Source organism: Budorcas taxicolor, chromosome 2 (genome assembly GCF_023091745.1).
Source record: "Budorcas taxicolor isolate Tak-1 chromosome 2, Takin1.1, whole genome shotgun sequence".
NCBI lineage: Eukaryota > Metazoa > Chordata > Mammalia > Artiodactyla > Bovidae > Budorcas > Budorcas taxicolor.
Window position 1 is genome coordinate 133,303,201 of NC_068911.1, and position 27,020 is coordinate 133,330,220.

The 27,020-nt window shown below is 42.9% G+C and overlaps 1 protein-coding gene across 3 annotated transcripts in view; it reads left to right on the forward strand.

The window, feature by feature from the left end:
• The first annotated feature begins 5,470 nt into the window (after positions 1–5,470).
• Positions 5,471–27,020, forward strand: part of SPATS2L (spermatogenesis associated serine rich 2 like) — a 183,891-nt gene continuing 162,341 nt past the window's right edge. Inside the window, exon 1 of one of the 3 annotated variants that reach the window (XM_052655200.1) lies at positions 5,471–5,549. The gene's annotated coding sequence lies outside the window, so the exon portion shown is untranslated. Of the gene's footprint in view, positions 5,550–5,780; positions 5,877–27,020 lie in introns of those variants that run through there. The other 2 variants (XM_052655203.1, XM_052655202.1) reach the window with 2 other exon arrangements.

The following is a 27,020-nucleotide window of genomic DNA, read 5'->3' on the forward strand; positions in this document are numbered from 1 at the left end:
AAATAATGCTGTAACAGACATTCATGTAAGTACACTCTTGCACGTAAGTATTTCTGCAGGATAGCTTACCTGAAGTGAAAATGCATGGTCAAAGTATATATGCATTTTTAACATTTACAGATACTGCAAACTGCTTTCCGGAAATGTTCATACTCTATCATCAATTCATACTACAGTTGGTTGAATATGAAAGTTGTATTTTTAATGTGCACTCACAAACATCTTATATTAAAACATTTCCTTGCCAGTGTAATAAGTAAAAAATGCTGTCTTGTAATTTACACTCTGATCGTTGATGAGGCTGAATATGTTTCCATATGTTCATTAGCACATATTCCTCCTTCTGAAAAATTACTTCTTCATGTCCTGTGCTTGTTTTATTTTGCTGCTTCTCTTTTTTATATTGATTTCTAGAAGCTATTTGGTATTTTGCATATTAATCTTTCCTATTGTGAATATATATTACATTTATTTTTTCCCCTTTAAGTAATATTGTTTACGGTACCTGTCACTGTATAAAAATGCTTGGGTTGTTTATTCTGTAGTCAAATCTGTTTAATCTTTTCTGTTATAGTTTCTGGGGTTTTATCATGATATTTCTAACTAGTTTTACAAAGATAACCAGTATTGTTAAAGAATTTCCTACATTTTCTTTTAGTCTTTTACAGTTTTCTTTGCTTATTAATCCATCCAGAATTTTTTCTGCAATCTGGGATAAGAGAGCATATTAATTATGCTTAACTCATCAGAAGTTTGCTTTTTCAACTCAGATAACATTTCAATGTGTGTGTTCAGCCCGTAAATACCATAGAGGAACTCAGAGACTCAGGATCCCTCCATCCTGTGTTTCTACCCTACACCCTGTGTTTCTACCCTCCACTAAGTAAGAAGTCAGCAAATAATCACCCCGAGGAAATGCGGACCCACTGCCTGTTTTTTTAAATAAAGTTTTATTGGAACACAACCATGTCCATTTGTTTACATAATGCTTATGACTATTTTCCTGTAAAACAGCAGATAGTTATGACAGAGAACTCATGACCCACAAAGCCTAAAATATTTACCATATGGCCCTTTATAGAAAAAGTTTGCTGACTCCTGCTCTAGAATCCGTAGTTTCCATGTGGCAGATGGAGATGAGAGATCACGCAGGTTTTCCACAGTGGAGACTGGACGTGGAATACAAAACTTTCATCTATATTACACTCAGCAGAATTCAGTCCTATGGCCTCACTTCACTACACAGGAGGCTGAAAAATGTGAATTAGTTGTGCACTCGGGAGGAAAGAGTTGTAGAATTATTAGCCATTCTCTGCTTCGATGTGCCTTGCAATTATTTATATCTTTTTTCCTCCCTACTTTTAATCAGAATGGTCTAGATTATACTGCAGAAACAAACAACCCCTAGATTTCAGTGACTTTATTTCCCACTCATGCTCAGGTCCAGTAAGGGATGGTAGGCAGGTATGGCATTCCTTATGGTCGTCATTCACTGCAGTCCAATAGAGCAGCCACCACAAGCACCTTGCTGGCTAGGTGCTACAAGGAAAAACAGAACAGTGTCATATCTGCACTAGCTCTTAACTTCTGCCCAGAACTGATACTCATCACTTCCGTCTACTTTTCACTGGCTGAAGCAAGTCCCAGAGCTACTCTGTACATTAGTAGGCTTTTGTTATTGTTCAGTCGCTAAGTCGTGTCCAGCTCTTGGCAACTCCAAGGAGCCAGGCTTCCCTGTCCTCCACTATTTCCCAGGGTTTGCTCAAATTCATGTCCATTGAGTCAGTGATGCTATCTAACCATCTCATCATCTACCGCCCCTTTTTTCTTTTTCCTTCAATCTTTCCCTGTATCAGGGTCTTTTCCAATGAGTTAGCTGTTGGCATCAGGTGGCTAAAGTATGGGAGCTTCAGCTTCAGCAACAGTCCTTCCAATAAATTTTCAGGGTTGATTTACTTTAGAATTGACTGGTTTGATCTCTTTGCAGTCCAAGGGATTCTTTAGTAGGCTGCAGACAGGCAATCCTCTCATATGCTTTGAAGGAGGTAGAGCTGGAATATTTGTAAACAGTTCTAATGAACACCACACTCACACACAGAGAGCGCATTTATCTCCTCCCCAAAGGAGATCTGCCAGATACCACCTAGTCCCTGCACCTAGTCAAAGTCATGGCTCTCTAGATTAAAGGCTTTCCAGTAGGTCTGAAGAGCACTCTGGAGCCCAGTGCTCAGTGGTCTGGAGCCAGGCAACTAAAGTCACTCTGTCCTCACGCTTATTTGGATGCCCAAATCCTAAAGACAGCTGACCACGCCCTGAAACAGGCTTCTGGGATCTGAGTGGTGTCCATGTCTGTATGGCCATGCCTAGAGAATCAGGACAATCTAGAAGCTGGAAAATAAGAACTATGGCATTTTGCTGAAATCTTGCAAGGAAAAGGTCAGCCTCCTTGTAGGATACATATTGTTCCACCATGTATATAATTAAGCACATTAGATAAAGGGGGTAAGTGACTATACGGAGGGAAGAGGTTAAAGCATCTGCCTGTAATGTGGGAGACCTGGGTTCGATCCCTGGGTCGGGAAGATCCCCTGGAGAAGGAAATGGCACCCCACTCCAGTATTCTTGCCTGGAGAATCCCACGGACAGAGGAGCCTGGTGGGCTACAGTCTACAGGGTCGCAAAGAGTCGGACACGACTGAGCGACTTCACTCACTTCAGTAGATACAGATGAAAAATACCTTTGTGAAAACAGTATACAAACTACTATACTTTGTTCATCTTTCAGAAAATGTTTACTCTCATGATTCTATTTGTTTGCTTAAAGAAAGACTCTCACTTTTCCATTTAGCTTAGAAAATAGTAAAATGAATTATAATCACAGAATCATTTTGAATAAGTCATACTAGCTTTAAACATATTACCTTCTGATTAAACCTTCAAATAATGTAATTTTTCAAGTAAATTCTCAATATCTGGTGCCAACACCAATACATATCTTTTCCATATTCTACTTCTTTGAATGTTTCTATCTCCACGAAATTATAGGAATGTTAACTCATGTTTTAATCATTTACGCTTAATTCATCAAAATACTGCTTTGTTAGTTATTTGATGTCCAAGAAATTTTTACATATTTTTCAATAATCAATTTGAATGCTTATTGAGTAAACCTTCCCTCTCAGAAACAGAAGTTTTCACTTTTCTTTCCCCTAGAGTAAATTAATCTGAGCACCAAAAGGTTGAAGTTTTATTTGAAACTCACTGTGTGTAAACTTTTAAATATTTATCTCCTTTGGCTGTGTTGTGGCTTGCAGGATCACCGTTACAGCACGTGGACTTCTTAGTTACAGTATGCATGCAGGATCTAGTTCCCTGACCAGGGCTCGAACCAGGGACCCCTATACTGAGGGCATGGAGTCTTATCACTGGACCACCAGGGAAGTCTTTGTATAAACTTTATTTTTTTTTTGTATAAAATTTTAAAAGTCTGACTTCTTTTGCTAGGTCCCTTAAGTGACTAATGAAAGTTGTAACTATTTTCTTTTACTTTATAATTGTCTCTTGATGGACTAGGCCTCCATTCCCAGAAGAGAATTAGTTTTAGTCTAATTTGTGTTACAGTGGCTACTACTATACACCCATTCTCCATTTATTTAATTTTCATCACATTCAATGCTTTAATATTTTCACTCGCCATACACATACCAGTTACCTACTTTGCCTTGAAAAAAATCCCATGGACAGAGAAGCCCGGTGGGCTATAGTCCATTGGGTCGCAAAGAGTCAGACTCCACTGAATGGCTAAGCAAGTGTGACTACCTACTTACTGAGAAGTAGCTCTTACAGGTAAAAGGCCACGTACAGGCCTCTGAAAACCGTTTCTTCCCTCTGGTCATATCCAGGTCGTGAAGGCTTTCTTCTTTTAGACTTTTAAACAAATTGGCTTTGGAGTCCCAGGAGGTAATGAACTAGAAGAATGGAATGAAAGCACTGAGTTCAATATTATTTCCAAAGCCCTTCCTAGGAAAACAATAATTTATTACTCATTTTGGAATTCTAATTATGAGGAGAAACTCCTCAAAACCTAAGTGAATTATTTTGCCAGAGGACCTAAAAAATGCATCAAATTCCAAGTCAAATTGTTCCAAGTTACCTTTCCATCTAAATTCGATAAGCAGTATGAAGTTTATCCTTTATATTTGCATATAATACGGCTTCTAGAAGCAAACTTTCTTTTCAGTAGCATCGATGGGGACGGACTGTGTAGGTTCAAATCCTCCCTCTACCATTTCTCCTCTCCTTGACTCAGTTTATCTATAAAAAAAACAAAGTTCAAAAATACTACTTATCTGACTGGACTATTTAAAGGAATAATTGAGTTAATACTTAACAAAGCTTTTACAAATTTTTAAAAAAATTATATGATCCCATACTCCCATCCAGGATAACAAGAACCACAACAAGTTGCATGAGAATTTAAGTTCCTCCACTTTCGGCTTCTTTATCCCTTATTAGAATAGTGTTTTGTCAACATGAGCACATTACGTTAGCAGATTTGAGCTTTGCCAGAAAGGTGTTTGTATCTAATTTCAAATTATGAATTCCTGAACATTGGATGATGTACCATGCTGCTATACACTCAGGGGCCCTTTCGAGTGTTGGGCTTGAGAGTCGTAAGGAACTCTGGCCTGCGTATGTCTGAGTTTTGACAGCCAAGGAGCCGCTGAGAAAGTTATTGGTATTGAGAAAAAGGGAGGTTAAGTCACCCTGGGGAAAAAAAAAAAAACAAAAAAACTGAATTGGAGAGCTGCCTGCATTTCACTCTGCTGCCTCTGGAAGAGGTGTGTTATCTAAAGTGCTTCCATCATGAATAATGACGGAGAAACTGCCTTTACTCTCCGACTACTGTACTTTCAGGCAGAAATCCATGGGCTGGTGCCCACGGCATCTATCTGGAACTTGGTTATCACACACGTTTAGAGCAACCAGTACTCAGCGTGAAAGGCAGTGAAAGGGAGGGGCCGGGGCACTTCGGATGAGCAGCATTTCTAAGGTCAGACCCAACCCAACCCCCCCTACTTTTTCCGCTGCTGGTTCTTCTGGTCATTTCGGAAGTCGGCTACCTTTGTTTACAAGTTGAGCTTGGCTCAGCACTAGAAAGCCTTAGTGCTTTCTAAAAAAGAGAAGACTCTTGCGTTTATAGACAGTGCTGGGGGAGCAAAGTTCCTTCTCCTGGGCAGGGGAGGGTGCCTCTCCTGCAACACGTGCCGGTGGTGGCAACATCTCTGAATCGCACAGAGGCAGCTTAAGTGAGGGAGAGGTTCGGGGGAAGGCGAGGAGGGTGGTGTGGGGCAAGCAAGCAAAGTGCGGAAGCTGTATGGGGATTCTTCTAGAAAGTGGGGTGGGAAAGGAGCTAGGGAGGGCGTGTGGAGGGAAGGGATCTGTGTCAGAACGTGCGTGTGAGCGGATACAAAACCCGAGAGAGGCGTGAGCAGCGCTGTGTGTGCGAGCGGGAGCGAGGGGCGCCGGCTCTGGGTGTGTGCGCCTGGGTGAGTGACACCGAGGGGCGGGCTGGCCGGCTGGCCGGCGGGCGGGAGCAGCCTGCGAGGGGCGGGAGTGTCCCTGCGTGGAGCGGGCCGACCCGGAGTTGTGTCAGTGAAGGAATCTAGCCCGGGGGCCGAGCCGGCTGCGCCCTCCGCCGCGAGCGCCGGCAGCGCGGGGCTAGCTCCAGACGGCGCGCGGCCCAGGCAGCGGCTCCTGCTCGGCCCGCCCTCCGCGCCGCAGGGGCCGCCACCGCCGCCGCGCCTCCCCCCGGCAACCGCGCCCCCGATCCCCGTCCCCGGTCCGGGACGGAGAGGCCGGCGCTCGGCACAGAGGTAAGCCCGGGATCTCCGGCCGCCGCCGCCTCCCGGGACCCACTCCCCGCCCGCCCGCCGGGCTCGGGCCGGGACGCGGCGGGGCCTGCGCAGCCGGGACGGTGGCTGAGCCCGGGCCGCGCGATCCGCAGCCTGAGTCGCCCAGCCCCCGCCGCCTCCCGGGGCGCTGGGTGTGGCCCCCGCTCGGCGCCGACGCGGGCTGGCCGCGCGGACCGGACGCGGAGGTCGCCGTCCTGCCTTTCTCGGGCCGGCACTGGCGAGCGAGCCGGCGGGCGGGAGGAGGCGCCGGGTGCGGCGCACATTCGCGCGCCCAGGGCGAGCGTGTGGCGGCGGCGCTCCGACGTGGACCCGCCCGCCCCGGATCTGAATCGGCCGCGGTCCCTCGCCTGCCCTCCCCTACGCGAGCGCCCCCTTGCACCCGCTGGGCGGACGGAGACCGATCCCCTCCGGCCGCCGCGCTCCTGCTCCGAGCCGCCTCTGCGGGCAGCATCACGCCCTCGATCGCCGTCCGGCCCGGGGGCAGCCGATCCAAGGAAACCCGCTCCCCTCGGTGCTCGATGGGAGCCGGGTGCGTTGGCTCCCGGAGCGGGTAAACTCGCCGTGGTAGTCCTCAGGGTGACGGGAGCCGATGCCTGGAGACTTGGCCGCGGGACTAAGCTTTCGCGTTGCCGCGACTGGGCGGGCGGACCCGGAGTCGGCCGACGTTGGCCAGCGCTCGAAACAGCCGTGGTTCCAGAGATGCGAGAGGGTCTTCCCGCTCTATGCCCACTCCCGACTTTACCGTGCCTCGGAATATCGGTCCCGCTCGCTCGCACTCTGTTTGGTGATTAATACTGCAGACGTGGGAGATGAAGGGTTGAGACTTTTACCTGGACAGGGATGCGACTGAAACCTCCTATCTTGTCAGCCTGAGGTTTCCACCTCTTAGGGGGTTGGTGTGTGTGTTTGTGAACTTCCTGAGCTTTTGATTCCCAGTAGTCCGGGTTTTAGCAAATGCCAAGATTTTGGAGCCCTGACATTTTAAAGATTCTTTCTGTGCAGCATTTTCCTTTGAGTGAACTACAAAATCTGTAGCTTGAGAACTAGGGAAAAACCTTGAACTTCAAACACAGCCTCTTTCATGAAATGTTATGTGCAATATTTTTTACTTGCTTATTTAATTAAAAAAATTTATATTAAAAACTTTTACCAATCCTCTCGCACATCAGAAAAAAATGACTCAAATTTTAGAACCTATGCAGAAGAGCTTTATGCCAGTATTTGAAAGAGTAAGGTCGTGTGACCTTTATGACTGGTTTAGTTTGTCCTAAAAGAACAATTCATTGCCGCATCTGATTGATTTTGTTTTCTAGAGATTAAGCAGATGTGTAATATGGCAGAGAGAAGAGACAGGAAGTCAGAATTGCTTCATTCTGAAAAAAGAAAAAATATTATCCAAGTAACAAATCCATTTACTTTGAAATACACTCTGAAATGAAGTCTCCAGTTGCTTTTTGTATTTGATTGGCCTTTATAAAATTATATCAACTAAAATGCAGCGGGTTGTATAGATGGGGTAGGTTTTTTATCAAGTAATTGTAGTATTTTAAAAAAATACCTGTGTATGAAAATATTTGTTCGATCTCTAACTAGGGGAAAATCAACTTTGGGAATGATTTTCTATTTGGACAAAGCAAATGCTGCTGCAGTCTCTAATTAGAGTTTTGGATTAAACTCAAGCTTTGTTAAAAACTATTTTATGGAGCAGCAGAACAAAAAATATGTCCAATTCTTTATCTGTGTGTGGCTTTAAACACATATGCGCGCGCGCACACACACACACACAGGACTAGCTCCAAGGGATAATTTGCATAAAAATACAATCACTTGAATGCAGACAATATCTAAGAGGATGGTTAGGGAAAAAAAAAACACCGAAACTCAACATCAGGGAAAGGAGTATATTAATTGGCAATTTTCTTTCTTTAATCCTTGCCTGTGAAAATATTAAATACTTTTCTAGGAATCAATTTAGTTTAAAGTACGTACTAAGTCAAAATGTTCAAGACTCCTTTTGTATTCATTTTGGTTTAGGGAGCCCCCTAATGAAAGTCTCCAATTGACTGTTGCTGTGCTTGCCTGATTTTCAAGTGGCCTTTGTGGGGATAAATTTCTGTGGGCTTGTGAGGCTGCTCAGCCAATCTCTGTAACGATCAGGAAAAGAAAATGCTTAGGCCACACCATTGCAGTCTTTGATTCTCTGCCAATAGGAAGCATCTCAAAGACCTACTTTGCCATGCAGATGGAAATACTTTCCATCAGAAGTCAAGCTTTAGAAATGTTTCATTTTTGGTTCTAAGTTTTATCAGTTTCTCTGTCTCTGATGATAGAATTGTGCTGTTATTGATGAATATTCATTTATGGCTTTTGTGTTGAGGGCTCCTAGGTGATCTTCATCCTGTTACCTGTGTTATCTTTACACAGCTTTAATCAGCATCTTATGAGGCAGGACAAAAACTTTGGGTTACTGTTTGATGGATAAGTGGAAGAAGTTGAGATTGCTCGTGGTATGATCTAAACGGCAACCATGTGTCTCCCCATGTAATTATAGAGTGGAGTGGGTTTTGTGTGACATGGATATTGCCTGCTCACTGCTCCCTTGTGCTTCTTCACTAGTCATCTTCTGTAGACCCTTCACTGTTATTTAAAGGTGGTAATTGAATCAGATGGCTGTTACAATGTCTGTACCCAGAACAGTTGCTCTCACAAGCATGACACAGGACATGACGGCAGCTGCATAATATGGGCAGATTTAAGTGATGGAGTCTGTTTATTGATCACTGAATGATTGTGCATAATTCAGCCAATCAATTCATTCCATCACTGTTCTGTCTTAGTGTGTAATCACACAATTAAAATGTGATTTTCATGACACAAACAGTTAAAAAACACCAGTACGCATAATTATAGAACAAAAACAAACCTTTCTTTTTTTCTTCCTTTTTTTTGAAGTAGTCTGCTGTGAAGGTGTTATTTCCTTGACACATCAAAATGGCTAATTTGGAGTTGTGACGCTTGTTATGTAAATAGGCCATATGTTGAATTTCTACAGAAGTTTATTCATTCAATGCTGTGATAATGGATAGGATCCCCTAAGTACCATAGCTAAGAAAAATAGCCCATGAAGATGCATTTCTACTGTGTATATCATTCCCATTATTTTTGTTTAACAGCTAGTGTTTTTATTTTCTAATAAAAATATTCTTAAATGTGATGTTGTCATCTATCCTTATATGTACCAATCATTGTAGTCCTGACTCAAACTCTCTTCTCATTTATGCACTTGTTTAATAGTTTTCATGATTGATGCCCTGTAGTTAGGGCAGAAGCTACATGCCTGATCAACTTTTTATATTTTTCTGCTAAACCTCTTCCTTTCACAATGAGCAGACTTTCCTTTTCTTTCTACTGGTAGCGTTTGCTTCATCACTCAGACTCAGACCTAGGAACCATCCTGACTTCTCTCTCATTCATTCCATTAGTAAAGAGAAAGTGAAAGTCGCTCAGTCCTGTCCAACTCTTTTCGACCCCATGGACTATAGAGTCCATGGGATTCTCCAGGCCAGAATACTGGAATGGACATTTCTCCAGAGGATCTTCCCAACCCAGGGATCCAACCCAGGTCTCCCACATTGCAGGTGGATTCTTTACCAGCTGAGCCACCAGGGAAGCCCAAGTGGGCACCACATCTTGTCAGCTCTTCCTTTGTAAGAGTTTCTCCGAGCCAGCCCTGACATTTCCTCACTGCCTCCCCCAGTAGCCGAGACCCTCAGCCATCACTGTTCTAGGATGATTATAGTCGGCTACATCCTGTATCTCTGTAATTGAGTTCTCCCAGTGTTTCGCATTTCATCTTATCAATGTTCCTAAAACTCTGCTCTTTAGAATTCATATCCAAGGATTGTCTCACGAGAAGACTGAATTGAACTTAGGTTTGTCTGATTCCAAAATTGGTACTCTTTTCACTAGTTCAAATATTTATTATGCCTTTTACCCACCACATTTGGTCCAACCTCTCAACCTGGTTTTAATGTACCTGCTGCTGCTGCTGCTGCTGCTAAGTTGCATCAGTCGTGTCCAACTCTGTGCGACCCCATAGACGGCAGCCCAGCAGACTCCTCTGTCCCTGGGATTCTCCAGGCAAGAATACTGGAGTGGGTTGCTATTTCCTTCTCCAGTGCATGAAAGGGAAAAGTGAAAGTGAAGTCGCTCAGTCGTTTCTGACTCTTAGTGACCCCATCAACTTAGCCTACCAGGCTCCTCCATCCATGGGATTCTCCAGGCAAGAGTACTAGAGTGGGGTGCCATTGCCTTCTCTGTTAATGTATCTGACTCTTGCTCAAATTTTACTTACCAATTTTATTTCCTATTTTTCTAACATGTAGCTTCTATTCCTACTAATTGAATCTCACTGCCCTTCTAATTGGAGAAGGCAGTGGAAACCCACTCCAGTACTCTTGCCTGGAAAATCCCATGGACATAGACAGAGGAGCCTGGTAGGCTACTGTCCATGGGGTCTCGAAGAATCTGACACAACTGAGCAACTTCACTTTCACTTTCATGCGTTGGAGAAGGAAATGGCAACCCACTCCAGTGTTCTTGCCTGGAGAATCCCAGGGATGGGGGAGCCTGCTGGGCTGCCGTCTATGGGGTGGCAGAGTCAGACACGACTGACACGACTTAGCAGCAGCAGCAGCAGCCCATCTAATTTGTTCGTGCTCTCTGTTTTAGAATGCCTTTTCCTTTTTCCCCTGACCTAAGCACAATCTCCAGGTTAAGTCCACTTGCCCTAATCATGTTACTCTCCTTAGATTCTTCTTCTACCCTTTTGCCTGCATCATTCTTTAGAACACTCTGATATACTCTCTCTTATACTCCCTTATACCATTGTGTTCTTAATTCTTGCTTTCCCAGCTAGACTGCAAGTCCTCAGAGGGCACTGATGGACCTTGTACGCTGTCTTTGAACCATCTACAAGCCTTGGGCACAGCACACCCTTGATAAGTAGACCTGTAGAATCAATAAATTAGAAAGGTGATTTTTTTTTGTTGTTTTTTTAAAAGATGGGCTTTGATATTGCCTATGTACTGCTCATCATTGTGTCTTCAGAGCCTAATTTGCAGCTTGACACCTAGTCATGACCTCAATAAATGTTTGTTAATGTAGAAATTAATGTTGACATTGGATGAAAGGGACCAGCATTTGAAGAAGAGTCTGTCAAGGAGTTTTTTCCTGTGGTTCTAATCAGTCTCTTCTTTCATCAGCTGTGAGGATTCTGCGACCTCGGCATTCCAGAGTTGAGATAATGATGGAGGCTGGCACTTGTGAGTTAGAATGAAGGAGGCTGTCGTTATTTTAAGGTGGAGTGACGGGTCCCACTAGTGAGCACAAGTGAAAGCACTGAGGCCTTATGCCAGTATTTTATACACAGAGTTATCATTTCTATAAATGGGCTTCCCAGGTGGCGCTAGTGGTAAAGAACCTGCCAAAAAAGACGTGGTTTCAGTCCCTGGGTCAGAAAGATCCCCTGGAGGAGGGCACGGCAACCCGCCCCAGTATTCTTGCCTGGAGAATCCTATGAACAGAGGAGCCTGCCGGGCTACTGTCCATAGGGTTGCAAGGAATTGGACACAACTGAAGCAGCTTAACATGCATGCATGTATTTCTATAAATATTCAGGCTAATCGGCTCTAAGGGCTTCCTGGGTGGCTCAGTGGTAAAGAATCTGCCTGTGAAGCAGGAGACGTGGGTTCCATCCCTGGGTCGGGAAGATTCCCTGGAGAAGAAAATGGCAACCCGCTCCAGTATTCTTGCCCAGGAAATCCCGTGGACAGAGGAGCCTGGCGGGCTACAGTCCAAGGGGTCACAAAGAATCGGACACAACTTAGTGACTAAACAACAGCAACAACAGTTGCAGAGCAACCCAATCGTTTCATTTAAAAGCTTCTTGAACATTTAAAAAAAAATCTGGGAATCCATCTAGGGATGAAAAGCGAGGTAGGGAAAAATTGCCACACCCATTCTGCTGTATCAGGACAAAGTTCAGTTCTTTCAACTTTTAATAAGACTCACTTTGTACAAGGCCCTGTTTCTACCGGGAAGGAGTTCACAGTTCAGCAGGAGAAAGAACATACGCATCCCAGAAACAAAGGTCTAAGAGAGCTCAGAAGGGAAAATTTCCTTCTGCTTGGGGAGTGGTGAGGGCCTTCCAAGAGTGACGATTGTTTGAGCTGATTATTGAAAGGCTTCGGGTGAGATTTCAGTAACTATATTGGGAATATGGAGGTGGGGAAAGGGCCACAGCATTGGGAGGAGCACAGGGCAGGCATCCCAGGGTTTTTTGACTCTAACATCAGTCCTCTTATATATTTTACTACCACTACACTGAAGCTGAAATGCTTCTAGGACCCTCCTGGGTAGTAGTAATGAAACTTCAAGGATATACGAATACCTGCAACTGTTACTTTTGGTGCCAAGTGCTGAACTGACCATGACATAAAGCGCAAAATAAATCTTGTAAGGATTATAATTGGTGTGTTTCTGGGTAGCATCCAGCTTGCCTAGAATTCCTGAAAAAGATTCTTGCAACGTGGAAACACCACTGAAGGCTGAAACTTTCTTAGTAATGTAAACAGGTCAGCCCTGATTGTGGTCCTAAGTAACCAGGCATCTGTGGGACACTGCGATCCTAGCAGAGCATGAATAAACAGCTGCATGAGTAAACATGCTGTTATGTAGTTCCCAGGTTCTGATTCTGACCCCATGGATTATGAAACTAGGACAGATGGGTATGCGTTTCAGGGAGACAGATTTGGGGTCAGGATAAGGAAGATGGTCCTGTAATGGATCGAGCTATTTCACGAGGTGATAAGACTCTGTGACTAAATGTATTCAGGCATGGGCTATACCAGGCAATGTCTACATACATGCATTAGCTCCATCTTTCCTCAAATCAGTGCTATTGCCACCTTCCACCTCATTTTACCGATGGGCCATCCTGAAGCCTAGAAAGGCTGAGTAGTGAGTACATTACAGAGCAGGTGTCAACCCTGGCAGTTTGAAAGCAGAGACTGAATATGTACTGGAAGAGGAAAGGGGGCCTCAGATGGCCACTAAGATTTTTAAGGACACTTCCCCACGCTAGGATCGAGTCTTAATTCTCCTTTGGGGATCAAGATGCTAATTGTTGCCAAGTACTAATTCATCAACAGCAGCACCCAATTCCTATAAATTCAGAACAAAGAGAATGCAGCCATCACCATCATGATGGCTACCACTCACTGATTTAAAACTAACAGCCCTCTTGCAAGGTAGGGATTATGTATCCTTTTAAGGAAGGGGCACCGTAGCTCTGCCAAGTTACATAGCTTGATCAAATCTACAGAGTTGATGAGCAGTTTTTTTCTCATATCACCCTTTAAGGTAATGCATGGTGATGATGTCAGACATATTTACCTATCAGTTCAGCATAGACACCAACCTTTCAGAGAGGCCACCAGCGATACACAACACTGTGATTCTTTTCAGAGATGGGAGTCCCTTGAGGTCCTGTTGAGGCAAGGTCTGAAGGGATTCGAAAGCTTGGTAGTTCACCAAGACGACACATCTGGAGTTCCAGAAAACTGTAACACCTTCTTTTTATGTTCAGCATTTATCTGATTTTACACATCAGACGTCGTAGGGATTCCCAGTGACACTAGTGGTAAAGAACCCACCTGCCAATTCGGGAGACGTAAGGGATGCAAGTTCGATCCCTAGGTCGGGAAGATCTCCTGAAGAAGGGAATGGCAACCCACTCCAGTATTCTTGCCTGGAGAATTCCATGGACAGAGGAGCTTGGTGAGCTACACGCAAAGAGTCAGACACAACTGAGCAACTAACACACACACACACTATAATTGTATTTCACACAGATTTCTGAATAAAGAAAAGTAGTTTCACAATGGCACTTTTGTGTCTTCCTTGTAAATGTGTCTTCCTCACTCCTTTTCTTGCTTTTACTTTGCTGTACTCTGAGGCCCATCTGTCTGGACACCATCCCCTCTTTCTTCCTCAAGTGTCTCTTTCCATCATCTCTCTTTCCCTCAGGGTCTCAACCAGCCTTCATTTTTGTCTCATAAGCATTCATAAATCTTTCTCATTCTTTAATAACAAGAGACGTCAAACAAAACCCTCATGGTCCCTTCCTTGTGAGTCTGGTCGTGTTCCATCTCCCTCCGTGGTCTGAGGAGGCATCTCCTTGAAGAACAGGTCCTCACGCATCACCTTCCCTGCCCCAGCTCCCCTTTCTTCTCCACCCTCTACAGCCCTGTCCTCTTGTAACAGCTGCCTCTGTGCTTCAAACCGCCAGACCCGTGGCCCAGGATTCTCCTATAATTCTTGCCCTGTGCACTGCCTCTGGTGTTGCTGATCTCTCCACCTTGAAACCTTGCCCACCTGTTTTCTGAGTCATTCCTCTCCTGATTTCTTTGTTATTGCCCATTTGCTCTGTACTAGAGTTCTCTGCAGGCTCCTCTTCTCCTCCCAGACCTCAGCACTCTTAAAGGTTCATCCTTCAACCCTCTCTGCTCACCTACTCCTTTATTCTGTTCCCACCTATAGCTGTCGATTGCTCAGTCTGCAACTCTGACCGTGAACTCTCCTGATACCTGTGCCAGGCGTCTTAAACTCACTGAGTTCAGACTCTGCTTCTACAGCCAGCCTACTCCTTCTGTGTTCTCTACCTCAGCTAATGAAGCCATTTGATCAGTTTTAAAATCTGGGAGTTGTTACAGGATCCTCTCTCTTACTCAACCCCTATTCTTCATTGATAACTCAGCCATGTAAAAACTATCTTCTGAAACCCTTAATTCTGCCCTCACCTCTCCAGGCCATTACCTCCACAGCTGCCTTGGTTCAAGCCCTCATCACTCTCTCGAGGGTTACTGCAGTAGCTTTGTAACTGGTCTCGCTGCCTTGTCTGGCCTGCTTCCAATCCCTTCCCCACACTGCCGCCTTTCTAAAAGGCAAATTTGATCACGGACTCTCTGCTGCTTAAAATCCTTCTGCAGAGTCACTGCTCCTCCAGGATAAAAATCTAAGCTCCCTAGCCTGGCACAAAAGCTCCTTTGTGATCTGGCTCTCCCTTCGGGTGTGTATCAAAGTCTTCTCTAATGATCCTGGTCCCCACTGACTACCCTTGCCCATAGCATCCCTCCTAAAGGAAATGAGTTGTTACAGGAGAGAAATGAGAGGAGGTATGGGAACAGAGAAGAGATTACAGGGCTGTGGTGTCCTGTACCATGACCACTAGCTGCCTGTGGCTGCCGAGCACTTGAAACACACCTGGTCCAAACAGAGATATGAGTGAAATACATCACGGATTCAAACTCAGCATGCAAAAAAAGAGCGTAAAATAGCTCATTATCAAATTTTAATATTGATCCCATGTTAAAACAGTAACATTTCGAATATAGTAGGTTGAATAAAGCATTATTAAAGCTAATTTCTTTTTATTTTATTTTTTAACATGGCTACTAGGAAATCGTAAACTACCTGTGTTTGGCTTCCCTGGTGGCTCAGATGGTAAAGAGTCTGCCTGCAATGCAGGCATCCCTGGGTCAGGAAGATGCCCTGGAGAAGGAAATGGCAACCCACTCCAGCATTCTTACCTGGAGAATCCCGTGGACAGAGGAGCCTGGCAGGCTACAGTCCATGGGGTGGCGAAGAGTCGGACATGACTGAACAACTAACACTTCCACACCTTCACTGTGTGGCTTGCATAGTAGTGCTATTGGACAGCACCAGTGGAGGACAACTCCTTGCTCCCAGGAGATACATCTTGTTTGAACCACTCCCAGAAGCCTTCTGAATGATTAAGTCAACCCTACAGGTGTAGAGAAGCAGCAGTTGCTCCATTTCGTAAATCCAGAGATACTAAGTTGGTATAGATGGACCGTGCTGCAGTCCATGGGGTCGCAGTCAGACATGACTGAGCGACTGAACTGAACTGAACTGAGATATTAAATGCTTTAGATAAGATTCAGTTTCACAGAGACAGATTGTGAAAATTGCAGCAGGGAGCCCCTCGTACCACGTATTCAGGGCTGAAATCCCAAGTCAGGTACATCTGTCTCCCCCGACCCACCCAGTCTCCCTCGGGAGAGGGAAGCAGGGAGACTGTGTTGGAGGGAGGCTTTGAGGTAGATAGGAGGAGCAAGGGCAGGGCAAGAGGCGCCCCATTCCCAGGAAGCCTCCTGCTTGTAAGGTGCAGACAGAACACCAGGAGCTATGACCTCTGAGATCCCCCATCCTGGCGTGGATCCTTCCCCAGTCTTGAGTCTCAATAATATGTCCATGATGAAGCCACTGTGCATCAAACAAAATGACCTGCCTAACAGCTGGTAAGTTCTCCTCAGTTGTGCCTTAGGATACTGGGGGCAGCAGTCTGTGGATCATTTGGCCTAAAAGGCTTGGAGTAAGGTATAGAGCTGTCACAAGGGCCCGGAAGATAATATGTCCTAAGAGATACGCAGAGCTTTCTGTCTTCAAGTGGAAAAGCCAAACAGGGATAGAAAAGCAGAACTTATCAGGTTGGAGCCAGGAGAAACGTGAAGGTAAAGAGAAGAAGCCATGACGCTTAAGGGAAAAGTCCCATGGAATCCCATGCCAGTGAGGCTGATAGGCAGTGGGCCTCAGCGCTTGTATTCTGGTGGTTTGCATGCTGTGTTCTATGGAACCCCTCAGTTCTAATAAGAATGCCCTGGGCAGTTGTTCTGACTTGCCTTTGTATATCAGGCATTAATATAAGATTCTGGTAGGGGGAAAGACGGTTGTGTTAAAAGTTTGAAAGTCATACTGTACAGAGACGGGCCTGAGAAAGTGGTGACCACCCAGGTGTGGTGACTGCTCTCCCATTGGCAACATCTGGGACCAGTTCGGGCCCTTGGCAGGGGCTCCAGCTCCTTTCCATCTGAAGCTGAGTGATTCTCCATTAGACTGACCGTGCCGCCTGCCTCCCCTTACCCGGGAAGCCAGAACCGTCTCATTCTCGGATACTGAATTTCCACTTTGCACCCCAGGTTCTCTCTCACATTCCCAAGTCCCCACTCTGAGTTCTTGTGTAGGAATCCCAAATTGCCTTTGGTAAGGGTCCCATCACTTACCTCCAAGCTTTCTTAAGCCGGTAGTCTTGCCTCTGAGCTACAAGCCCTATATAGTAAGTGCCTGCTGCTCCATTTCAAGCTTCTTCAAAACTGACTCCTGCCAGCAAAGGGCCAGAAACTTAGTTTGGCTGCCCTGCTGGTCTCTGTGGTCCCATTTGTACCATAGATGCAATTTGGGAAGAGAGGGGGAAGGCAAGTGTAGGCTGATTTTCCTAAATTATGGTATGTCTGCTTCTTTGTTCCCTGCGGGAAAGTTGGTCTTACATGTAGACTAGAAAGGTAGCTGCTGCCTTTATAATGGTGTGATTTCAGAATTCATTCTACTTAAAAGAGCTTTTCAAATATCAATACTTACTCTTCCTTGCTCTCTAATATGCAAAAGCCTGCATTGTAAAAGCTCTGTTTTCTTTCCCAAGACCGATATGGTTTGGAAGAGAAAGAGAGCAAATTTGATGCTTGGAAAGCCTAGTTTTGACTCATGTAATTGACTGGATGTAATGAACTTGAGCCAATTACTTGATCTTCCTGAAGATTAATTTTTCTGAACCTCAGTTTTCTCATTTATGAAGTGAAATTAATAATACCTACTTGCTTTGTTACGATTTTTTTTATGACTAAATAAGGTATAAAGTGCCCAGCAGCAGGGCCTAAAATGCAATGCTAAGGAAGTGGCAACTTATCAGATTTTACAGACCCTTTCCTGAGACTGATAAGGAAGAAGATAAGAAATCTGGGTCTAGAGACCCAGAATTCAGCCATCCCTGGGTGAAAAAGGATCAGAAGGAAGTTGCCTTCACATTTTTGCTTAAGGCCAGTCCTGCCTAATGGTTTGCATTTGTGAAAATATTCATCTGGGATTATGAATGCAGCATGAAGCTATGGGGGAAAAAAAAAAAGACATGTTTACATCCTCTGCCAGGATAATATAAGAATAAACAAAGCAAGTTTTTGAATCTCTGAATAGTCAGGTGCACTGCCATCAAAATAAACTTTTATTTCTATTCTTTGCTGATAAATTATAGATAAAGGAAGCCACTAAAATAACCCAGAAAAGAAAGATTCATATACAAATTAGATACCAGGGACAGGCTTCACACTTTGTTGGAGCCATTCTTTCCTTAACTGTGGGTGTTTGGGAAGTTCTTTTATTTGTCACCTTTGTTGCTGACAAAAAGAGAGAGAAAGCTTTAGTATACTCAGGAGAGAATGGTTTTGATTGGAGGCGTGTTGTTCTCAGTGTGGGCTAACTTTCCTGTATTGTAGTGATTGCTAATACATAACTGAGGAAACCTGTAAACAGAGCTGGATCTGACATACTGCCACTTCTAACTGACCTGTGTTTATTATAGGAATGGGGGCAGTCCTATAATTTTTAAAGGGGAAAGTGGAAGATGTTATGCTGGCTACTGTGACTGCTAGTGTCCTCATCCAGAAGGTCTTTGTCCTTTTTCCTGTGTTTATCCTGTGAAGTCTAAATGGTGGACTGGACTCAGTGCATGCAGGGGCGGTCAATGGCTTCCTGGGCGCTTGATGCAATTGATCGCTCCATGGTGATACTAGAGCGTCAGTGGAGTGTCGTATTCAACCCATGAACACTCACAAAGAGAGTATAAACCCGCTACCTTTAATGCTGTTAAAAATAATAGCATTAAAATATTATTTAGTGCTAGTTTGTGGCATTAACATATAAACTCATTTATTGTTCCACTAGTCCTGTAGTAAGAACTGCTGCGGTGGGCGGTGTCAACTGCGGTGGTCATGAGATGAAGTTACCGTTTCCAGACCTTGGTAGGATTTCACCGTCTGAGTCTTCTGGACTGTCTGGTTATCTCTCATTTGTTAAGGCGAGGCATATTTAGCTGTCCCTTACGGAAATGCACTAGAAGTGTCTTCATGAAGGTTGATGAAAATTGTTCCTTTTTTTGCAAATCATTTTTTTCTCTCTATCGAGACATTTTTGGATTCTAACTTTTAAAAATTTAATCTCTCAGTGGTACATCTTTCACTTGTTTGTCAATTATACTTTTGAGGAAGGTGTATCCTTTGTCATTGATAAACTGTGGACCAAGACAGTCCAAAGACAGAGTTCTGTGGCTTTCTCCAAGAGACTTCTTGACATCCATACATGAATTGTTAGCTGTGTTTTGTTGGTTTGTTTCTTTGAATGAGTTTGATCATCTTGCACGTGGGTTTATTTTCTTGCCCCCAAGCTCTCTCTAAGAGGATACAGCCAGGAAAGACTTAATCAGATGCCTTAGTGATACCATCATTATTGATCCACTTACTGCCAATCATAGAACCTGTATTGTGAAATGTAGTTAGATTAATTTGGAGTAACTTGTAGATTGCATACATTTTTCTTTAGAAAGTTTACTCAAGAGCATATGTAAATGACCCTATTTTTTATTTATTTTTAGAAAATAATTTTGTAAAGTAAACTCATACTTCACCTCTAATTTCAACTCATATGAGCTTGTTTGGTTCAAAGGAATTGCTTTCTTGTGTATCACTCAGTTCTCTTTATGGAATCATTGCTTTGAAAACTAATTGGTGGTGGGATGGGAAATCAGACCTTGGGTGTCACTCCAGCACATCATTATACTCACTCCTCCTGGGACAGGCATGAATCACACTGAGGCATGTCCGCACAGCATGCTGGCATCTATCTATGTCAGTGGCTCCACGACAGCTTCACTAACTGTGACCACGACAGAGAATGCACTGATGGCATCGTGTCCCTAACGGATGTGTTTTCTCCAAGTGGAAAATTCTGTATTATTTGAAAAAGTTCCCCACCCCCCGCCACCCACCACACAAGCTCTTTGACTTTTTCATTAATATCAAATGTCAGTTATACAAACAATATTTATGTGCTGTATTTTGTTTTCTTTGTGTACAAAATAGTCTTCTACATGCTTTTTACCTTGGACTCAATGGGAAGAAAAAATAATGTGAAAGAACAGTAGCACTGAGGAATTCAAACCTGCAATAAAAAGAAATAAACTCTTGCTTCCTAGAAATACAGCTCTTTGGTAGTGCTTTATATTTTACAAAATACTTTCAACAAGTTTTTTGTTTTTTTGCAAAAAACTTTTTTTCTGTCTATAAAAATAATTGCATATCATTGAATTTGGAAAAAATACTGAAGTGGGTAAAAGAATTAAAAGTCAGCTAAAATTTCACCACCCAGAGATCATCTTTGTTAGCACCTGGTGTATTTTCCTTTCAGATATGCATTCATGTGTGGTTGTGAGTATGTGCATACATTGTCTGTGTGTGTGTGTGTGTGTGTGTGTGTGTGTGCTTAAACTAGCTTCATGGTGGACCTGAGAAGTTTGTACTGAACAGTCAGTATGACCTAAAAATGCCTTGGAATCAGACAGTTTGAAATTTTAGACCTGACTATACTACTTATGTAGTGACTGTAAATTGCTTAAACTATCAAAACTTCCATTTCTACTTCTATAAAATGGGGATAATAATAGTATGCATCTACTAGGTTTATTGCATAAGAATTAATAAAATAATACATATAAAATACTTAGCATGGTACACGCCTCATAGTAAATGCTCAGTAAGTGTGAGCTATTGTTATTATACAGGTTCTCTTGTCTCTTGTCCTCACTTTATTTTCTAGTAGCAATTTCTCTTGTCAAAAAACATTACTTGAGAAGTATTTGGAATGACTGCGTATATTTCAATACATGAATATACCTTAATGTAATCATTTCTCTATGCTTAGAACATTTCCAATTCTTTGCTGTCACGAAGAGCACCACAGTTAATATCCTTTACATTCATTTCTGTGCATAGACAACAAAATGAATTACTAATGGCATTTTACAGAGAGGCAGAAAAAAAACGAACAATTGTTTAGTATCTGCTAATGTGCCAGGTGATATGCTGGGGATTTTTTAAATCTCAAAATTCTCATTTAACTCTTCCATAACCCTGTTGAGGTACATCTGTTACCCCAGTTTTTGAATGAAAAACCTCTGATGGGAGACAGGCAGCTTGCCCAAGGTCACAGAGACAGTGGTGGTGGAGATGGTGTTTGAAGCCAGCTGTCTGATTTCAAAGCTTAAGCCTTTCCATTCTGGCAGGCAGCTCGTGCCTATCTGTTTAAGGCTGGCGGGATGAATAGTTACCATTGTGTTTTTCACGAAATGTCACTTGGTGCCACATAAAAGATAGGACACTTGGCTGGAACTCTGAGCTTGCTCAATATAGCACCTCCCATGTGCGTATGTTCTTATATGTTTTGGAATCAAGCCTCATTAAAATAAAATGTTAACTAAAGGAAATGAAACATTGGTATGATAATTTGATGAAAGCAAACCTTGAGGAAGAAAGCATTTATTTAGTCAAAAAATACAGAAATCGTCTTTGTTTTAGTTGGATGGGCTAGGCCGGAATTGCTTACCTCCCTAGCAATCTGAGTATTTCACACACATCAGTATAGGAATTAAACAATAACAGCCAAAGTAAATGGATGCTCTCAAAAGGGATTATACGTTTCATTACTTGTATATTAAGGGTTGAAAGGAAAAATCTTTAGCCTTCATTGTAAGATGATATATCAGGAAAGAGCCAAAACAATTGCTATAGGTATAAGTATAGGTATAAGGGAGACATAGAAATGCTGGGACAAACCTCCAAAGAATTATTTGGTGAACTGACAGGTTGTCTTTAAAAAGTCAGCCATTCGGAACATGTATCTTGGCAGCTCTCAAATCTGACTTACAGTGTGTAGTGTGGCAGTCAATTTTTGTAGGAAAAATGCATAATTAATACGAAGATCAAGGTAGAAAGTATTGCCAGTCAGTACCTAACACACAGTTTCTTAGAACAAAGGAGCAATTGAAGTTGTCTTTTAATAGGGTAATCCTGGCTTGTCATTTTGTAGGTTTCAGTTCTTAGCGAAAAATGAAAGAGAAAAAAATGCCCTGGTAGTAATATTTCATATCTAAGAGGTACTTTGTTGCTGAGTATATAACCAACTCTTGTCTAGTCAAGAAAGCTACCTTTGGTTTCTGAGTTCTTGAATTTTCATAGCCCTTGAGCTTATACATTCTTGCTTTATAATTGTCTCAGTTTCCCTTCAGATCATTTTAGTTCTCGCAGGGGAGAAATAATGTCCCTCATAGCCCAAGAACTAAGAAGGTTTTGCATCTTGACACAGCATGACCACCAACTCTGCCAGTGGAGAGTATGTTTCCCATGGTGGTGTAGCAGGTGGGAAGGGCCTGTGAGTTGAGTGTGGGCTCTCTGCACAACTAGTGAGCAGTTACAACTGTGGACAGAGGATGGACTCTGGATCTGCGGAGTGTATCTGAGATGTGGCTTGACCCAGCCCTCGGTAGCTGTGTAACGCGGGATAAGTGCTTTACTGCCTCTGAGCCTTCGCTGCCTCTGCTCTTGCAGGGAGATAATGACTCCTGCACAGTCAAAGGTCATAGGGAGGATTAAATGCATTGAGCCAACCAACGGGTTAACTCAAAAGTGCTCTGATGGTTAGCTCCCAAGTTACAAATTAATAGTCACAGGTCCTGCCTCCCAAGGAGAAGCCAGTTTACCATTTTAAATATTTTCAAATATTTGGGAATATTTGTAAAAATATACCATTCCTGGCGCTAACCTCACTTGACTCTCCTAACTGTTTGCTTATACATTTTGCAATAATAAAGGGATAGTCTCCATGCCTGCCCAGGAAGCACCTGGCACCCAATGAGCATGGCGTCTCTCAGAGCTTGAATGCTCAATCCCATGGCACATCCCTCTGATGAAGGAAGGAGGCCCTTGGCATCAGTAGGTGGTTCCTTTGAACACAATCTAGACCTTTATAAAAACAGGCATTTAAGTCTGCTGTGTTGTTTCAAGATAGAAGCAAAACTTGTATGTTTGATGCATTATTTTAGCTTTCAATAAAAAAGTTTTATAAAAAAGATATCAGATAGGAAAACATTCCAACAGGGTTGCATTATAAGCAATTATAAGCAGCTCTTTGATTATTAAAGCAATCATTTTGCCAAAGGGGAGAAGGAAAGAGAAGAAGTTAGGAATTTTGACACTGGACATCACACACACTTTTCTGAAGTCTCCCGTGGTTCCCCTGCAGCCCTGGTAATGTTGGCAGCGGCTCAGAAACTGCTTCTGTGTCTGGCTGCCAGAGAGTCCATCTCACCCGTGGGGCTGCACTTACTCCCTTTCCCTGGGATGTTTCGGGCTCACCTCCCTGCCCTTTTCTTGCCTCCCGGCTGGTCGTGGTGACCCTTTTAGTCTTTTAGAAGGACAGGATTGGTTCATTGGCCACCAGTTTGAGCTCACCTGAATGTGTTTCAGGTCCATAATGACTGAAGTGTCTCTGTGGCATTCCTCAGGGATGGGGGGCAGGGGAGTGGTGTGAGCCAACTGCTAGATGTTTTATACAAACCCCCATGAACACTTGGCGGTAGAAGGACTTGCTACCCGGGAATGGCTAACCCTGCTTGCTGTACTCATCTCGAATTGGTTTTGAAATTTTGTTTCTCCTTCTATGCGTGTGCCTGCTAAGTTGCTTCAATCATGTCCGACTCTTTGCAAACCTATGGACTGTAGCCCACCAGTCTCCTCTGTCCATGGGATTCTCCAGGCAGGAATACTGGAGTGGGTTGCCGTGCCCTCCTCCAGGGGATCTTCCCGACCCAGGGGTCTAACCTGCATCTCTTCTGTCTGCTGCATTGGCAGGCGGGCTCTTTACCACCAGCGCCACCTGGGAAGCCGTTTCTCCTTTTATACAGGAAACTATTCTGAATTTCCCTTATTTGCTTTGCTAGTGCATTTCATTCATCTCATTTCTTCATCAGCTATTTCTTGAGTGTCTGCTCTGTACTGGGTACTCTGAGAGGAGCAGAAAGAAATGAAACATTGAAAAGGAGAGAACAGTTCACACCTCAGGTAGAAAGCAAAATATGTCTCCAGGGTTGGGAGAAAGGGAGAAGTTAAGTACGTAATGATTTTTTTTTTTAGCTGTATTTTCTATAATAAATTGTGCTACATAAAAATCTATACCAATGTTCATTTATGTAACAAATCCAATTATAATATGAAAATTCCTGTTATCTGTGACTGAAGCAAACATCATTAGAACACAATTTCAATGCAAAAGAAGACTTTGGACAGTCCCTTGGAGTGAGTTGAAATGGGACTTGACCTCTATATCAAGCTTTTCCTCTATATTGTTCATTTCCACGTGTCAACAAATACTTGATTTGATAGTAAAGCCAGTTAAATCAATATTTCTTGCTCTAGTGAAGGTACAGCAACATATATCCAAGGGCAGCATATCCCTACCAGCCTTATTTTGTTCAGTTTAGTTCAGTGTCTCAGTCGTGTCAAACTCTTTGTGACCCCATGGACTACAGCATGCCAGGCTTCCCTGTCCATCACCACCCACCAGAACTTGCTCAAACGCGTGTCCTTTGAGTCACTGATGCCATTCAACCATCTTGTCCTCTGTTGTCCTCTACTCCTCCCGCCTTCAATCTTTCCCAACATCAGGATCTTTTCCAATGGGTCAGTTCTTCACATCAGGTGGCCAAAGTATTGGACAGCTTCAGCATCAGTCCTTCCAAAGAATATTCAGGACTGATTTCTTTTAGGATTGACTGGTTTGATCTCCTTGCTGTCCAAGGGACTCTCAAGAGTCTTCTCCAACACCACAGTTCAAAAGCATCAATTCTTTGGCACTCAGCTTTCTTTATAGTCCAACTCTTACATCCATACATGACTACTGGCAAAACAGTAGCTTTGAATAGATGGAACTTTGTCAGCAGAGTAATGTCTCTGCTTTTTAATATGCCGTCTAAGTTGGTCATAGCTTTTCTTCCAAGGAGCAAGCATCTTTTAATTTCATGGCTGCAGTCACCATCTGCAGTAATTTTGGGGCCCAAGAAAATAAAGCCTGCCACTGTTTCCATTGTTTCCCCATCTATTTGCCATGAAGTGATGGGATATGCCATGATCTTAGTTTTTTGAATGTTGAATTTTAAGCTAACTTTTTCACTCTCCTCTTTCACTTTCATCAAGAGGTTCTTTAGTTCTTAGCTTTCTGCTATAAGGGTGGTGTCATTTGCATATCTGAGGTTATTGATATTTATCCCGGCAATCTTGATTCCCTCTTGTGCTTCCTCCAGCCCAGAGTTTCTCATTATGTACTCTGCATATAAGTTAAATAAGCAGGGTGATAATATACAGCCTTGACATACGCTTTTCCCTATTTCAAACCAGTCTGTTGTTCCATGTCTGGTTCTAACTGTTGCTTCTTGACCTGCATACAGATTTCTCAGGAGGCAGATAAGGTGTTCTGGAATTCCCATCTCTTTCAGAATTTTCCAGTTTGTTGTAATCCACACAGTCAAATGCTTTGGGGTAGTCAGTAAAGCAGAAGTAGATGTTTTTCTGGAACTCTCTTTCTTTTTTAATGATCCAACAGATGTTGGCAATTTGATGTCTGGTTCCTCTGCCTTTTCTAAATCCATCTTGAACATATGGAAGTTCACGGTTCATATACTGTTGAAGCCTGACTTGGAGAATTTTGAGCATGACTTTGTTAGCATGTGAGATGAGTGCAATTGCACGGTAGTTTGAGCATTCTTCGGCATTGCCTTTCTTTGGGATTGGAATGAATACTGACCTTTTCCAGTCCTGTGGCCACTGCTGAGTTTTCCAAATTTGCTGGCATATTGAGTGCAGCACTTTCACAGCATCATCTTTCAGGATCAAATAGCTCAACCGGAATTCTACCACCTCCAATAGCTTTTTTCATAGTGATGCTTCCAAAAGCCCATTTGACTTCTTTTGTTAAGTACATATATTTTATCATAAACCTACTTGACTGAACTACTTTCACATGAATAGGTTGAAAATAATCCACAAATCTACCGTTTAAAAAAAAAAATAGAAAATTTCTGATCTTGTCCCTCATTCTTCATTTAAGCAATCCCAAATTTATTTAGCTCAATTTCATCATAAGGAATGACAATATGGATAAGATCTTGATTGTGATAGCTATGATTTATTTCTCTTTGCTCTAAAGGGTTCACCTGAACACACTGTCCCATCTTCCGTCCCAGTCAGAGGATTTCTGAACATACCCACAAAGTGGCAAATACTAGTGAACCCAAGAGTCTCAGATTGTAGGAATCTAATCATCGTGATGGATGGGAGAGTAAGGTGAAAGCCTCTTACTGACTCTTTCTTGGAACTTTTAATTGTTAGAAGCTTTCTGAAAATTACCTATTAAAAGTTCAGTGTTTCCGTAAACAAATGCCCTGAAGCATCAATATAAACATCATCAAATGTATTTACTGTTTTCGGAAAATTGAGCTTCTCTTGCCTGTACTGTGAATAGAAGAGTGACTGTCATTTCTTAGGCTCCTACTCTGTGCTAAGCACTTACAGTATCTCATCTCTCAAAGTTAAAATGATGCTTTAATGCATGTATTGTTATTTCCATTTCAGGTTCAGTTTCAACTGCTGAATAACTTATCTGAGGGCACCAAGCTAGAACGGGTATAAGCAGGGATTTGAACCCTAGTTAGTCTGATTCCAAACCCTTATTCCAAACCCTTTTCACTTTTTTCAACAGGTGTCTTGAGAATGAAAAAAAATATTTTTTTTTAATTGTTAAAGTTACATATGCTCATTATAGGAAGCTTGGAAAGCAGACAAAATGATAAGAAAAAAAATCACTCATAATTTTTCACCCCAAGGATAATCAGTACTAAATTTTATTTTTCTTTCTAAGCTAAAGAAAGCTATAATTTATATATCTTAGAGAATATTGTTCTTCAGAGTTGTCATCCTTGAAGTGTATTCATGTTCTCAAACAACAGTTGCCATTGCTTAAAGCATTTTTAGAACCTTTTTCAGAGCCAATTTAGGTACTAAATTCTCTGTAGATTCCCATGCACTGGGTACT